General features: G+C 41.7%; 1 protein-coding gene across 2 annotated transcripts in view; it reads right to left on the bottom strand.

Moving 5' to 3' along the window:
• ACVR1 (activin A receptor type 1) overlaps positions 1–17,846 on the bottom strand; it is a 125,797-nt gene that overhangs the window by 91,961 nt on the left and 15,990 nt on the right. Inside the window, exon 2 of one of the 2 annotated variants that reach the window (XM_069456654.1) lies at positions 8,912–9,024. The exons of the other annotated variant lie outside the window; for it this stretch is intronic. The gene's annotated coding sequence lies outside the window, so the exon portion shown is untranslated. The remainder of the gene's footprint in view (positions 1–8,911; positions 9,025–17,846) is intronic. 2 annotated transcript variants of the gene reach the window in all.

Here is a 17,846-nt window from a genome sequence, read left to right as displayed (position 1 = left end):
TTACAAGGATGCTTTCCTACATCACTTAAACAGCATTTCTTTCCTTCTCTTCTTAGGTGATCTAAGGGCGTACCTGACCATGAAATAATAAATTCCCGAAGTCAGGTCTCCTCTGCGCAAGCCTTACCTGGCTCAGAGTCCAAGCAGAGGGCTTCACTCAGAACAGGGGCTCAGGAAGCACACACAGAATGAAAGCTGACTAAACCAAGCCTTTTGCCGTTCTGTTTTCTTCCAAAAAAAAAAAAAAAAAAAGATGCTTTTTTAAAAAATTGTTTTTTTACCATTAATTTTGAGCAAGGAAATTCAAAGGTATTTGGGGAGAAAATACAGCATTACATCTATGGTAAGTGACTATTCTATCAAACTTTAAGGACTGTAATGCTTGGATACATTTTTATACAAATTAACAATTTCTATTGTCACAAACTCAAACTAACCCAGACAAACAGGCTTGGAAACTACCAGCCAACTTCATTCTGTGAATAACCATTAAGTTTTAATCAGATGTGGTTCAATTTCTGGAACAGTGAGCATTAAGAGGGGCTCATCAAGGAAAATGGGCAGAGGAGGAGGAGGAGGAGGAGGAGGAAGAGAACAAAAGAACCGCCCCCCAAGCCAGTCATTTAACATGGACTCTTGACTGGAATACCTCTGCCCCTCTTTGCAGCTGTTGTCTCCCGCAGTTGGCACGAAGCGCTGCCAGTCTGGGACCGGCTTCCAGTGAGGACAGCATTGTTTTATTGGCTACTTAGGCAGTGCACACACCATTAATGGAGTTTTTATCTCTCCATTTTCCTGTCAGTACAGAACCAGCCAGTCTGACTCTGTTATTATCATTAAGAAAGCTTTTTTTTCCCCCTCCCCACACACACTCTTTAATCTAAACAACATCTGGGAACTTCAGCCTCTATCATGTAAAAGGGAAACAGATTTAGAGGGAGGGGGGAGGGGGGGGAGGTACCGTTCCAGCCACATTGAACCACCACCAAATTCCAACAGGCAAACTAACCTTGAGCTGCCCAATATCTCTGAAATGCCTTTCACTACAAAAAGGCCAGGTACTTCCCACTGCAGTGCTTTTAAACCTCTGCTAGACCTTGCTATCATGAGAAAAATAATCCCATTTTGATAGGTAGCTTTTTTTTTTTACAAAAAGGAAAACAAAATTTTTGTACTGTTTTCCTAGATGGGAAGTTCGGTTGGGAAATAAAAGCCAAGAATAATATTTAGAAGGTGATTTTTTAAAGGAGTGCTTATTTTTTTCCAAAAAGGAAAAAAAAAAAAAAAAAGACCCTTTATGAGACATTACATCTCTAGTGAATCCATCTCTAGTGTACAAACTAATAGAAAAAACGTGGCGCCATGAAACCAGAAAATATGTCCTCCTGTAACAGACAGCTGTCTCCTCTGTAGTTAAGTGTTGCTTTCTGCTTAGCTCATGCTCGGTGAGTCACAGAATCGATACAGGAAGCACAGAGCCAGCCCCACTGCAGATTCACACAGGAGGTTTAAGCCACACAGCTCCTCTGTCCCCCACCTCCCCCTGGCTGCATGACTCTTCCCAGTACATGCATCTGGGGAAGACGCACACCTTGGTTTCCATTCATGCTTCAACATGCCTCCTCAGGTCGCCAGCGTTGCTCCTTTCAACAGTGCTTCTAAGGTAAGTAGGACCTAACAGAACACAGCCCTCCAACATGCGGTGTCAAGTGATCCACCCTGCCCCACACCCCACACCCCCACTCCTTTCTGAGTTTTCTTGAATATGCTGATGACAACTTGACTTAGGTTAGAAGGGATTTACCTCCCCAGAGATGCACATCACCCAGTAGAAGACACAATCAGAACTGAACATGCGAGTGTCAGCAAAGGTTAGTAGTTTACTCTTAATTTATTTATTTTTGTTACATTCACTAAAAAAGGGGGAAATCACTAACTGTCGGAGCCATGGGCTCCTGCTCACTGGAAGCTGTGCCCAGAGCCCCTAGCAGCCTGTTGTCAATGACAGTCTCAGTAACCTGATCCGCTCACAGTGGGAGACTGGAGTAAGCACGGCCTCTCGGGTCTCGCCTTTCTATTGTCCCACCCTGCAGGGCCAGCTGTTTCTGACGACCAAATTGCTGCGTGCTAAGCAATGAATGCTGTCAGAGAAGGAATTTTCATTTCTATAATGCATAGGCCTCCATGGACAAATTAGACAGCTTATGGTGCTGGCTGCAGGATGCTGCTCCAGGCTTGAAGCACTGCCAACATGAAGCCTGTCCTCCTCTCTCCCCAAGCCCAAGCTGACAAGACAGTCACCCAAAATGATTCTCAATGGCCAGAGAGAAATGGAACACGTGTTTTTGGAGACAAACGAAACATATGTTGAGAATAGCTGTCCAGCTACAGTCCTCGATGTAATGGCATAGAGGGAAAGCTAATTGGTCTAATGTCACACCATAGCGCTACCTAGCCTGGCATCCATTACAACCTACTGTAATTTGATACCCTGCAGTGAGCACCCCAGGGGCATCAGCAAAAATCACTGGCTCCTTGTTTCTGGGGGATGCCAGAGTTACTCAGAAACCACACCAAGAACTTACTACTTTTTGAAAACCAAGCCAACAGTCTGAGAAGCCCAAGAACAGTGCTCTTTCATGATAATGAAAGTCCCCAATATGTACTTCATGGAATCATTTTGCAAGAACTGCTTGCTTCCCCAGCTTCTCCCCCACCCCTTTCCAGCAACATGCCCTGGATTTGGCCTGGTATATATCCCCTCCTAGTCTGAGACTGCGCAGAGGTGAGAGAAGGGCCACACCAATCAGCATACCACATTTGATTCTGGGGTGGGACAGAACCTAAGCTAGTCCAATCAGAATGACTCTTGGGATTTTATAGGAACTACCAGAAATGACAGTTTGATTTTCTCATTATACTTGAATGTTAGAGAATATGCCATAGTCATTTTGCTACCATGAAGGGAGAACTTGCCTGAAAATGGAGCCTACAAAAGAAGAATTATTAGAGGGGAACGTAACAGGGTCCCAGGGACACTGCTTGAGCCCTGGGTCACAACAGATCTGAAACCTGCCCTTACCCTGGACTCCCCAGAATGGCACACTCATCTTACCAAGGCCAGTCTAGGTTGAGTTTTCTGTCACTTGCAAATGCAAATGAACACACAAACTATCACTCCACCACCAAAGGACCCAAGGGTCAACACAAATGTGCATATCATACTTTACTATATAACCAAGAAAAAAATTTTGTATTTTTGGTTATTTCTTGTGAGAACTTAGTCTTTCACTTTTTCCTTTCAGTCTTTATACCTTACAGGGAGCTAAAATGTGCTAAAATGTCACCTGATTTTGGCAAGTCTAGATATCTGACCTGAATTCAAAGAGAGATGAAGAAGCTAAATTCATGACCTGCATTTTCTTTCGGTGTCACAAATCTCAACCCAACATTGCACGTGTGGTATAAAGACAGTGGACTCCCGTAAGTGAGTGGTCCGTCAGCTCCATGTGTATGAAGCCAGCTCAGGGAAGGCCAGGAAGCCACTGCAGCCCTGACCAGAGTGGGGGAGGGGGACACCTGCTCTGCGGCTGGGTGTTCAGGTCCGCCAAAGCGCAAGCACCTGCAGGCTGTGAGCCGCCAAGGCCATCACGCGCCACATCCTGCAGCCATCCACTTTATCATTAACTACTGTCTGGCCACCAAGGGCAGGGTCCGGTTCAAGAACACCGGGAACTTTAAGGCAGGAGGCATACCCAGGATGGTGGGCTCACAGCCACTCACTCAGGACTATAAATATCCTCCTGGCTGTGGTCCCAACAGCAACCACAACTCCTGTTCCCCTGCTAGGAACAGAACTTTAGGTCTTTTCCCCAAGATTCAGCACAACTTACCAGGTATGGTGAAAACTACGAAATGGACATAAAAGCTTACCGAATGCCCTGGTAAGAAGCCTTGTTTCCCACTTACCTCTTGTCCATGTGTGGCTTCTCATCCCCAAACATAAAAAAGAAGAGATGTTAAAGTTGAAAAAGATAGAAATAAGATCCCAATTTGGTGCTGAGAAAAAAAACTATAGAACACACAGGCTCAAAATGGCAATAGGAAGGCAGGGAGGAAAACAGTAAGACCAACTCACTCTCAACCCTTCTCCTTCAAGATGATCATAAGAATTTCAAACCCTTATTTCATTCTTTTGTCTGAAGTTATAAGGGGATGGGATGGGGAGAGGGGGATCTGTCCGGACTCCCAAATTGAGAGGGAGCAAAAAGAAGCACAAAAAGTCCATTAAGGCTGCTTAGACACGGAAATCATATATTTAAATGACCACATTTACTGAGCTGCTCCTCAGGGACAATAAAATGAACCAAAATTGTCAGGACTAACTTAGGCTTAATGGTTAAATATCTACCCAGAGCCAGGCATGGTGGTGCATGCTTGTAGAACAAGCCACTATGGAGGCTAAAGCTGGAGGATCACTTGAGCCAAGGAGTTCAAGGCTGGAGGCTGCAGGCTATAGTGTGCTATTAGGTATGCCTGTGAGAAGCCACTGCATGCTAGCCTGGACAACATAGTGAGACCCCGTTCCTTTGAAAAAAAAATTCACCTAATCCCCTGAACCCAGAGATCACTCTACTACCTTAGGAAGAGTCATTCTAGGGAAATATCCCTTGTTACAACCACTGTTAAGAAAAAGATAGAACCCCAAACAATTCAATACCGAAGAATACACTGCAGAAGGACTTTGTACCATCTCATCTTTTGCACCTGGCAGAGTGCTCAAATACAGCTGGTGTTCCAACATGTGGATAGATCTCTCTTCCAACCAACTTTCTGACCCTTAGCAAAGGCCAAGTCCGAAATAAACTGCACAGAGTACAGAGTACAGAGGGCGTCCTAAACCCCAGCAAGTTCACTGCCTTTCCTCCCCATAATCATTCATGCCCTTGACCAGGATGTTCTGAGCACCAACAGTGAGCCAGGCACTGATTTACGCACGGGAGGTACAACAGCAAATGCGACCAAGTTCCTACCTTCATAGAGTTTACATTCAAGCAGAAGACTCTAAATGGGAAGTTCTTTCATGCATCTAACCTTATATCTCCTGTTGTAAGACCCCAATTCTGAGATTATTTCTCCCGTTTAAGAACACGTGCCCCTACATAGGGAATTCTTCAACTCATGAACCAATGAATTCTGGTAAAGTCTTCAACATCCAGTCACAATATCAATGTTCGAGGTTAGATAATGATGCAATTTACTCAATTTCTAGCACTTTATGCCCCTACTCCTTTTTGTACCCCCTGAAAAGCTCAGAAATGATGTAATACACAGAGAGCCTTAAGTAAAGTAATTTTAATCTAAAATATTAACTCTGGGCAGGGGACTGTTCTAAGACTCATCTACTATGATTTCTTTTTTCTTTGATCTGAAAACCAGAGAAACAGTGTAGAAATTCAAGGTTTCCTAGTACAAAGAACAATGTATTTAATCACATCTCTATTATAAAAGCCACGTGATATAGAATAAATCTCTCAGTCACAAAATTATTCCTAAAAATATGAATTTAACACTAATAATTAAACCATACTCTAAATTCTATCCTCCCATTCAGTTTGGAGGTAGAGACCTTGAACTAAGAGGAAGTGTAATTTTATACATCTAGCATGATAAATGCTTCAAATCAGTAAGAAAGTCAATAAGTGCTTTTATTCTTGTCATCTGTCTTTCTCCAAACTAACCAAATAAACACCATAGAGTCAGATTTTAATAACTGACTTATTCAATATTGCATTACTCAACACATTAATGGGTCTGTTTTCTAAATCCCACAAGTTAGACTCTTACTGTGGGGTGACTTGGAAACATTTCATAATTATCACTAGTGCCTCGGTTTTCTCTGAAAAATAAATAATAATAGCAGTCACAATTTTTTGAACACTTCCACGGACCCAAACACTATTATGACAGAGATCTGCATGCATATTACCACACTTAATCCTCTCAACACACAGAATGATGCAATAGCAATTATCATCTTTATTTTACACTCGATAAAACTAAAGCTCAGAGAGGTGCATTAAGTTCCCTACTGTCACAAAGCTGGGAAGTGTCAGAATGAGATTCAAACCTACACGTGCCTGACACCAGAAGCCATTCTTACCCATTATGCTACAGTCTCTGCATTCCTTTCCAGCTTCTCCTTTCTCCCACGATATCATGGGGGAGGATTAACATGCACCTTATGGGTCAACCTTGCCATAGAACACTCTTGCTGTCGGTAATGGCTACATACATTTCACAGACTTGAGCAGTGACGTTACAATTCATGGATATTGTAAAACCCCAAATGAAGGGACTCATTGAATACCTGCTTAAAAATACCAAAAAGGCTGAAAATCAGTCACCTTCAAATGCTTAGTACAAAAAGCCACTTAAACTTTAATAGGGTTAGACCGGCCAGCATCCATTCAAAGTTAAGACTGAGACAAAAGAAAAAGAAAAAAGGAGACATTAGCAGATAACCTTGAAGTTAAGCCAAATAGAGAAAAGAGAATAATTGGGAAAACAGCCTAAGACCTGTGCTCACTGGTAAGCTTGAGACCAGCTGTGTTTACAGGGCAGGCCAAGGAGACCTTGTCATGCAGATGCACTGAGAAACCATCTCCTTATGGAAAGCAAGGCTGGAGGCTGCCCTGGGCACTGCCCTCCACTGCTGCTGGTGCAGGTGCCTTCAAGAGTGTCTTCTAAGTCTGTAAAAGCGACTGCAAAGGATTCCCGGGAAGATAAAGACTTCCAAAAGACCAGGTAAGACAAATTCCAAGTAACAGTGACAGATCTGCCAACAGGCCTCCAAGCTTTATCTGGCTGACCTCCAAACCCATTCTGCTTGGCTGGTCCCAACATCAGCTCTGCTCCCTCTCAACGACTCACTTACAGTTCTGGAGAAATAAAAAGCAGTTAGTTACTCCTCCCAAAAAGTAGAACACCAAAAATTCACAAAAACACAAAAAACCGGCAGTGAGAAATATCACCTGCTATATTTCAAAGTACTCTCCCGGTAATCACCATGCCAGGATGTTTACTTGCCATCTTTCATTTTATTCACAAAAAATGTCAATCACCTGATAAACATTTCTTAAGCACCACATGACTAAGCAACCAACCGGCTAGAAGCTGAAAGTTACAGAGCAAAAGAAGCCTTCATCATCTCAGGGCTGCTATGGTCTGAGTATTGGTGTCCCCCCAAAAATTCGTATGTTGGAACTCAATGCAGTCGTATTAAGAAGTGAAATCTTTAGGAAGGGATTACGTCATGAGGGCTCCACCCTCATGAATGGGATCAACGCCTTTATAAAAGAGGCTTGACAGAGGTCCCGTGCCCCCTCCGCTATGTGAGGATGCAGGAAGAAGGCACCGTCTGTGAGGCAGAGAGCGAGTCCTCACCAGATACCAAACCTGACAGCACCATGATCTTGAACTCAACCTCCAGAATGGTGAGCAATAAATTCCTATTTTTTACAGCGGGGTGTGGTGGAGGTGGAGCCTATAGTCCCAGCCACTCTGGAGACTGAGGCGGGAGGATTGCTTGAACCCAGTTCAAGGCTGTAGAGCTCTAGAATCATGCCTGTGACTAGCCACTGCACTCCAGCCGGGGCAATATAGCAAGACCCCGTCTCTAAATGAATTAGTGAATGAATGAAAAGAAAAATTTCTACTGTTTATAAACTACCTAGCCTGAAGTATTTTGGTATAGCAGCCTAAATGGGCTAAGATAAGGGGTCATGATGTGGCAAAGAGGTAAGAATTGTCCGAAAATAGTAGGCTAGAGATGATGGGGTCCAAATAAGTTGTATAAGCATGCCAATAATGTCAAGAGGTCAAAGAAATAAACTACGACTGCTGGCTGAAGTGATATCATGGGTTAAACAGTCACCCCCAAGAAAACATGTCCATGTCCTAATGCCAAAACCTGTGAATGTGACCTTATTTGGAAAAAACAGTCTTTGCATATTTAAATAAGTTAAGTATCTCAAGACGAGACCATCCTGAATTATCCAGGTGGTCCTTAAATCCAATGACAAGTGTCCTTATAAGAGACACATGAAGAAACCCAGAGAGAAGGTCACATGAAGATGGAGGCAGAGACTGGAGTTATGCTGCTACGAGCCAAGAAACACGTGTAGGCACCAGGAGTCGGAAGGACCAAGGAAGATTCCCTGCTAGAGTCATCAGAGCCCTGTTGGCCCCTTGATTTCAGGCTTTGGGTCTCCACAATCGTGAAAGAATACATTTCTGTTGTTTTAAGCCACCAGGTTTGCAGCAATTTCTTATGGCGGCCCTCGGAAACTAATACCGATGGCGAGGAAAATGCTGCTGGGCAAGACCTTGAAGGCCGGGCAAGGGCCCCAGAGGCAGGAGGAAGAGTCAGAGCAAGGGAACAGAGAGAAGCGGTCACGGCTGCAACAGTGAGGAGACGCTGCCGCTGCTTCAGAGAGGAAAGAGGAGGAGAAAAGCTCAACATGTAACTTGGGGTTAAACAGCAACCTGAATGTCATTCTAGGCCCTATTAATTTTATTAGCCAATGGGGAGTCACCAAAGATGTTTGAGCAAGGAAATAAAATGTACAACGTGTTGTATTAGGAAAATTAATCTAGTATTAAAAAGGAGAGTGAACTAGAAGCAAATATCTGGCAGACCTTTCCTTTGTGAAGAAAGATGCTTGAAAAACAAAATCAAGTGCCCACGTCCTAATCCCTAGAACCTGTGAATGTTGCCATAGGTGATAAAGGGACTTTGCAGATGTAATTAAATTAAGGATTTTGAGATGAGTCGATTATCCTAGATTATCCGGGTGGGCCCTGAATAGAATCACAAGTGTCCTTTAAGAGGGAGGCGGGGGAGATTTACCTGTGGAGAGAAGGTGGTATGACAATGGAAACGGACTGAAGTAATCTGCTTTGAAGACGACAGAGGAAGGGACACAAGCCAAAGGAAGTGGATTCTCCCGAGAGTCTCCAAAACTGTAACAAAATAAATTTGTGTTGTTTCAAGACACTAAATTTGTCGTGAGTTGTTACAGTGGCAACAGCAAACTAAGTTTTATGTTTTCTCCTCTGGAATTCTGATAAAACTTTCTTCCCCTGAATTCCTCCTGCAATGATTTTTCCTTGCTTTTTCCCTCAGCTCACCCAAGCTGGTCCCATTGAATTCTTTCAAAGCTCGAGTTGCCAACAGCCCATCTCCCTCTGTTTTAACACTTCCTAACTCAGTTGCTTCAGACCTTAGCGCCCTTCAAAACTCATCATTACCGGCATATGCCCCATAAAGGAGTCAGAGAGAATCTACTGATTTACTCACACACCCACCTGTTCCAGAAAGGATTTAAGAATAAACTGCTTCCCTCCAGAGTGATGCAAATGTTTTTATATCTTCATCTGCAATGATGCTTATATGGATGAATACAGATGCAAAGATTCAATGAGCTGTATACACAGGATTTGTACTCTTTACTGTATGGGCTCTATGCCGCAATGAAAACATAAAACATAAAAAAGAATAAGCTGATTCCCCTTCCTCACTTCTTGAAGGCAGGAGAGTGGGTTCAAAGTCTCCAAAGGAGAAGAGAGACAGCAACATATGTCGCACTGGAAAACTGAGGTTTGTTACAAAAAGAGGCTGGACGGGTGAAGATTGAGCATTAAGGAACATGTATGTATGGTCCCCAGAAGGGATCTGTTTTGGAAAGGACACCAAAAGAAATAAGCTAAGAAAATAAAAACAAAAGAAATGAACCAGAATATCAACAGTTTAGAAGGTGTTGCTTAGGAGAGTACCTTCCAAAAATTTTTTAACCCTAATTATAATAGAAAATATATTTTACACTTCAACTCATTACACACATGTGTATATAAAATGAAAACAAACATTTTCATGAAACAATTCTTACTCTGGCAACTTGTGAGTTTTTATTCAAAACATCTATTTCATTTTATTTCTAATCTTGGGTGTGACTCACTAAATTGATCCAGTAATGGACGGAGACCTACAGTTTGCAAAAACACTAAGGCTTGAGTATCAGGGATTGACCTGGGCAAAAAGATGCTGATAATATCAAAAAAGCTACTCTCTTCTCCTCTTCTAGCTTTATGGCTACAGGGGAAAAAGCTTAGCAGTGTTACTTTACAACAGAGAGCCAATTAAAAGAGCTTTAAAATACAACATCTGTTTTTAAGGAAAGTTTTTAATTTTCTCATTATAATTTTTTACTTAACTATTGTTAAGTCCCAACCCATCTGGGTCCCAAATCTGAGACTCAGTTTGATACTGAGAGTTCAATTCAAGGAACCTATCTGCTATGAGATATGCAAAGGGAAACAAGACATGATCCTTGCCTTCAAATAGTATATAATCTGCCAAGGAGGGAAAATACTGAAAAATAACTACTAAAGAATAACAAAAAGTAATGCTACAGGAACACAGAAAAGGGAGAAACTGACTTTAGCCAGGAGATGAGATACGAGAAAGGCTGCAGAGAGACTGAGATGCATTTGCACTGGGGAGGGGTGCAGGGAGTGGAGGAAGAAAGCAGTTGACAGAGGGACTTAGAAGAGAGCAGAGGAAGTCTGGTGAATAGTAGGCTGTGGCAGTTTTAAAACATGGCTTCAGAATTCTTTGGCTCCCTTACCATGAAGAGTTGGGATCTATATCCTCTCCCCTTGAATCAGGCTCTGTCACAGCTTGACCAATAGAATATAGTGGAAGTGACACTGTAACAGTTTCTAGAACCAGGTCTTAAGAAACTGTTAGTTTCCACTTCCTGTCTCTTGAGACACTGGCTCTTGGAACTCAGCCGCCATGCTCTGAGGAAGCTCAAAATAGCCCATGCAGAGAGACCACATGTAGGTGTTTCAGCTGACAGCCCCAGCTGAGCGCCCAGCCGACAGCCAGCATCAGCCGCCAGACGTTGTGAATAAAGGAGCCTTCAGATGATTCCAGACCCCAACCTTCAAGTATTCCCAGCTGAGGCCCCAGACATTGTGGAACAGGGACAAGCTGTCCTGGCTGTGCATGTTCCAAATCCCTGACTCAGTAAATTGTGAGCATAATAAAATGGCTATTGTTTCGTGCCACCATGTTTGGGGTAGTCTATTATGCAGCAGGAGACTGACTGGCACAGTAGGCAGTCTAGCTGGGCTACTGTCAAGAATATAAAGGACATGGTAGAAGATAACCGTGGAGAAGAGTCTGAAAGAAGATGCACCTAATATCTTAAAAGTCAACCTAAGCAGTTTAAAATTTCTTCTATGTAAAATGGTGAGCAGTTGATGGGCTGAAGGTAAAGGGAATTATTAAATACATGATTGGGTTAGGAAGATTTTATTAGCAGCAATGTGCATGAGGGATTTCCAGCAAGCTCAAAGAAGCATTTGACATAGCTACAACAACCATGAATGTGGCTCTCATAACTATACCCATTTTACAAGTAAAGCACTTGAGAGGAAAAGATAATCTAGAATAATCTGACATCTAATCCAGTAGCAAATCCCTTTGGCTCTGTCATCAAAGTATGTCCTGATTCTACCCATCCTCTTCTCATATTTGTAAGCCTGGTCCAAGCAATCACTATGTTTCACCTAAACCAGTGCTTATCCAAATAAATTACTATCTGTAAGGGACAAATACTTTTGTAAAACACCTTCTTCAATGAGTTCAGTCCATGATCACTTGTTCAGTTTTGGTAATGTCAAATTCCCATAATAGTCTCTGAATGCTTAGTCTCAATTTCTGTACCTATCATATTATAGATGAGGAACAAATAGTTCTTGGGATAAGAACTATAGACTATTGTTTTCAAATTCTCTATAGATATCAAATCTTCATGATTTAGAAACAAAAAATTGGAATTCCTGGGAATTCCTGCATAGTACTGAAATACTTCCAATACTCTTTACTCACTACTAAGAATATCTTTTTAAAATTGCTTAGTAATATTAATTTCAGTAGTATTTACAAAAATGGTAGCATAAAGAAAATATTCAAACACTAAAAAATGTCTACAAACATTATTGTATAGTATTCGAATAACCTAGTAAGGTTAGCAGCACTACACAGAATCATGTGTCAAAACTGTCAATTTACTGACTTATTTTACTTCCAAAACTCATTACCTCTTGGCACACTACTCATAGGATTTTATAAAAAATACTCTACACATAAATTTATTAATATTTACTTTATTTGCAAGAATGACTCATTGTTAGCAGCAGACAGGGCCTCAAGCATACATGGATAATCTGGCAACAGCAACAAGCAAGTCAAACTGGTTAAATTGTGACCACTTCTCTCTCATGCTCCTCTCTTGATTCCCGGAATAGTCGACCTTAACCTTCTACTCCATGTGTCAGCGTTTCCTGCTCTGGCTTTCAACTTGAAGTCAGTAGATTCCTTAGAGCCAGGAACGTCTGTATGCTGTTTGTGGCTAGTGGCTACCTTAACGGACAATGCAGGTATAGAGAATCTCAGAAGACAGAGATTGAAAAAGAGAGGAAAAGCAATCTCAGAAAATTCACAATTCTAGGAAAAGGAAGTCAGCAAAGAACCACATCAGAAAGGATCGAGTGATCACTAGATCCTTCAGAAAATTAAAATGAGGAAAAAATACCAACAGCCTATACAGACACAGACCAAAGTCCCAGGTAAAATTTGAGAATGGATTTTAGACACCTAGAAAGTGTTTATCCCTAGGTACCCCAATAGTAAAAGCAAGTCGTATAAGATTAATCCAGTTTCCTTTTTCATTAAGATTCCTGGCTGGGCGCAGTGGCTAACACCTATAATCCCAGCACTTTGGGAGGCCAAGGTGGGAGGATGGCTTGAGCCCAGGAGTTCGAGACCAGCCTGGGCAATATAGGGAGACCCCGTCTCTACAAAAAAAATTTAAAAATTTGCCAGGTGTGGTGGCGCACACCTATAGTCCCAGCTACTCAGGAGACCAGGAGTTCAAAGTTGCAGTGAGCTGTGATCACTTCAGCCTTGGTGACAGAGCCAGACCCTGTCCCTTAAAAAAAAAAAAAAAAAAAAAAAAAAAAAAAAATTCCTATATTCCGACAGTTCAAGGGAACATACACATCCAGATTTTAACAAGGCATTTGAAAAAAAATCTCTTATGAAATATTTGTGGTCAAGATGAATAAAAAAGTTAAACAAATGTATCTGTTAAGTTACTACATTCAAAGGGTGCTGTTTAGGAAAAACACCTATCTTCCCTAAAATGATGGAAATGGAATTTAACCAAGGTAAATTTAAGGTTCTACATGTAGTAAAGGGAATAAAAGATGGGGACACAAGCAGACACAGGGGGTGAGGGAGAGAGGACATGGCAGTAGCATCTAGGAAAAAGAATGGGGTTTCTGTTGGCAGTCAACTCTGCAAGCAGGACCATGCGGCTGTCTGAAATCTGAAATATAGCAGTGTTGGCTGCGTAATACAGGCATGGAAGTAAAAAAAAAAAAAAATAGAGAGAGGGAAGAGAAAACTCAATCAGGAATATTGCAATCAGCTCTAGATACTGATTTTTAAAGACTTTCAATCAAACAGAAGGGTGGGCAACAAGGTAGGCAGGATGGTGATGACCACTTGGAGATATTCTGCTTACAAAAAATAAGAAGGGTGAACATGACAGCTCTAATCACATAAAAATACTATTATACTCTATTTTGTATAGCTGAAAAGGGAAGATCTATGAGCAAAGGATAAACAGAAGCTGCATTTACTATAGACCAAAAAAAGACCTTACCAGAGTTGTCCAAAGGCAGAGTGGGCTCTTAGTAAATGTCACATTCCCTAGCTTTGCACAATTTCAGTGACAGATGAGGGTGCACTCACAGGGTACAATGCAGAGCAATTGCAGGCACTTAATGGATGGACTAAATACCTCCTCCTGATCTTGTGACCCTACGGAGAGTCTCCTGGGTAAGTCATGAACACCCCTGAGACAGAAAGACACACACACACGCATGCTCATTCTAATTCTGGCATTTGGTAGGCACTTCAGAAACATTTAATGTATGGGAGCAACGTCAGACGAATGTTAGGAGAGAAAGAATGTTATGTTCTGGAGAAGACCAGAGACTGAAGAGGCGGCAGTAATGAATGTGGACTCTTTTCTGAAATGCTTCCTAAGGAAGTGGCTTATGAAAGGCATAGGGGTCAAAACATTTTTTTAATGACAGAGAAGACTTAAGCCTATTTCTAAGTTCAAGGGAAAAAGCCAAAAAAGAGGACAAATCAGAGAGAGTTGAGGGAAAAGGACAGAGTTTTAAAAATGAAGAGCAAGACCTTGGAAACAGAAAAGGAAACCCAGACTCAATCTCAAAATATTAGGCACAGAGTAAGTGCTGGATAAGATGTCTAAGACACATCTTCACAGGCACAAAGAAAACTATTTAAAAATATTCTCTTTTAAATAGTTATTCAAACACACACGGGATAGGTAGCAATTTTATCACAAACACCACAATCTGCCATAGTTCCCTGATCCTCTGAACGATATTAATTCCCATGGAATTCCTAAAAGCATACACAGAAGATTCCTTTAAAACAGGATAAATGTCACAGTAGCAAAATTAGAAGCAGCAGAGGACTGTGTAACAGATTTAACCCTCAGGCACTAGGTAGCAGGTACTGATAATTGAGCTGTACCAACCTGCTGAATGAAAGACAATAAAAAGACCCAAGGCTTCTATAGTAAATGGCATTAGTGGATTACTTTAATATTATAAAAGGTACTATGTTGAGATGTTTGAGGGAGAAAGTTCTCCCTTAAAACTTACCTTAGCTAGTGATGTTCTAACAGTAACATCTCAAAAATAGATTTTAAGTTAAAACGAATTGTTCCATGCTCAATTATCTTTAAAACAGAATAGCCAAATGATTGCTACTAACTTGAATTATTATAATATCTTTTCTGTCCCTAGTTTCACAATTACCCAAATAATAAGTAGATTGTATCGGGCTGCTCTGGCTGCCATAACAAAACACCACAGACTGAGTAGCTCAAACAACAGAAATTTACTTTCTCACAGTTCTAGAGGCTGGAAGTCTGAGATCAGGGAGCCAGCACGGTCAGGTTGTGGTGAAGGCTCTCTTCCAGCTTAGAGAGGGCAGCCTTCTCCCTGTGTCCTCACAGGTTAGAGAGAGAGAAAGTTCTCTGGTGTCTCTTCCTATAAAGGCACTAATCCCATCAGGAGGGCCCCACCCTCATGACCTCATCTAAACCTAATTACCTGCCAAAGACCCCATCTCCAAATACCAGCACGTTGGGGGTCAGAGCTTCAACACATGAGTGGAGCGGGACACACTTCAGTCCACAGCATAGATGGATACATATAATTTTAAACAATCATCCTTAAAACTGCTGCAGTGACTGTTCCAAAATCCAAATCTAATCAGATCCCTTGCCTGCATAAAATTCCCCATGGCTAGTACAGTTTGGGAATAAGACCAGAATCATTCAGCACACAGTAAGTAGTCTTCATGGTATAGCTTTCACCCCCCTCTCTAGCCTGTTGTACATCAACTCCCATTCGTACCCTAAGCTACAGTCCAATTAAACAACTTGTGGTTCCCAGCATACACCATGCTCTTCTTATGCCTAATACCTTTACACTGAATGTTCCCTGTGCTAGAATACCCTTCCCCTATATTGCCAAGCCAACTTCCACTTATTAAAGTACGCACTTAATACCTTCTAGAGTCAGAACCTTCCCTACAGCCTTTCCCCCAAAGCCAGTCAACTGCTCCCCCTTTGGATCACTGCTTCATGGTCTACGCACCTTCTGCATCTGCCAAGCTGTACTGTAACCACTGATTCACGTGTTCCCCTTACTAAGCCGTGAACTCTCTTGAAGCCAGGAATAGCAACTTTGGTCCCTATGTCATCAGCTAACACATAACTGGTAGTCAGAAAAAAGCAAAAGAAAAATTGAAGAGATAAAAGCATGAATCAAATAGACTCTAAAAGAGTTCTTAAAAAAAAATGATAGAAGCATTTTTTAATCCTAACATTTCATACCCATGTCCTATAGACATATTTCTAGTTAGTTATCTCCCTTGATTTGCACAAAGATTTGATGATATCTCAATCCCCAGCAAGAGAGAACACAACATAAAAATCTCTGAAAGATCAAGAGTAAAGAGAGAGGGAGAGAATGATGGTGCTCTGCCGTAGGACAGGCAAATCCAAAATGCACAGAAGAGTGTCTGTCTTTATCCATAAAACAAACTTTACATTTTCCCAGTATTACAGGCTAGTTTACCACCTCTTAGTATTTTTCACAAATGCCAATGAACAACTGATGGGCTCTTGCAAAGGAAAATTCTGTCCCATTCAGACCCACAGATGGCACTTTTAGGCTTTAAATCGATCAAAGCACCTTCCCAAGAACAACTCATCTGTGCCCTCCTTCATCAGAAGTGCCAACTTTATATACTAGAGTCACAGCAACTGTGGGTGGTTTGGGCAGAAAGAGCTTTATAAACCGTACAGTTGGCTACAAATGCCAGTGGTCATTACTATCTGAATTATACTTGCAGGGTCGCTGGACCTTCAGCAGAAGAGTGGCTGAATCAAGTACAGGGAAATGACTTTATGTTTTTTCTGACTCATATTTTTCTTTTTCCTCCTCCCAAGAGAAACATGCTCCTCATGCTACATTTTCTGATGACCAAACATTAACTCATCCACCTAAATCTCTTCAATGACTAAAAAGTTCCTTGCTTCATCATGAACCAGCAGCTTGAAATTTTTATGTAAACATAAGAAAAGGAATCAGTTTTTTTTTGTTTTTGGTTTTTGGTTTTGGGGTTTTTTTTTTTTTTTTTTTTGGTGAGACAGGGTCTTGCTCTGTTGCCCAGGCTGGATTGGGCAACATCATAGCTCATTGCAACCTCTAACTTCCAGGTTCAAGTGATCCTCCTAGTTCAGCCTCCATAGTAGCTAGAACTAAATGTGCACACCACCACGCCTCGCTAATTTTTTATAAAGATGGGGTCTCGCTATGTTGCCTAGGCTGGTTTTGAATTCCTAGGCTCAAGCCACCCTCCCAGAGTGCCAGGATTCTAGCCGTGAGCTACCACGCCCAGCCAGGAGTCAAACGTTTATTCCTTTTCCTCAACCTATGACATCCCAAAAAGTAAATTTCAATATACTCTGAAGTCCAGATTCTTTGACATGAATCTACAAAAGAGATTATATCCAACCAGCCCTTAGGAGAGGTAGAAAAAAAGTGCTATAATGTGTTTTTGTCCTATGGTTATAATTAAGGTTGGAAAAAAAGCCTTCAGTTCTCCCCTCTAAGACATCATCAGATTTGAATTACTCCTATCTCATCCTCAAATCCCTTTGGTGTGCTCTTTTAAGAGTGCCTCCACGTAGTTCCAGCTTCCCGAGTGACTCCTTCCTGCTTTCAACTGTTCGCTACTCCCTCAAAACCTCTCGTCTCTTGTCCTAAAACTTGCTGATCCCATTTCTGTATTCTCTTTCATCATTCTCCTTCCCCAAATTCTAACAGTGTATCTTTAATGACTCATGGGAAAGATAATTTTAGAAATTTAAAAATTGACAGTGGTCCACTGTGATAAAATGGAGAATGTAGAACACAAAATAACACCTCCCTCGATTCAAAAGTACAAGTATTTGTTGTAACCACTACGCAGCCCACCGCGTGCTGTGTAGCAGTTACAAAACACACTCAGCTTTACCGGACTTAAAGCTTTGTGAGAGGGGCCGATGCATCTTCATGTCCTTCCACACACAGACACACAGGGGCCTCGCTGAAGTCCA

The sequence above is a fragment of the Eulemur rufifrons genome, chromosome 1, assembly GCF_041146395.1.
Source record: "Eulemur rufifrons isolate Redbay chromosome 1, OSU_ERuf_1, whole genome shotgun sequence".
In the NCBI taxonomy this organism is placed as follows: domain Eukaryota; kingdom Metazoa; phylum Chordata; class Mammalia; order Primates; family Lemuridae; genus Eulemur; species Eulemur rufifrons.
This window is presented reverse-complemented; position numbering and strand designations above follow the sequence as displayed.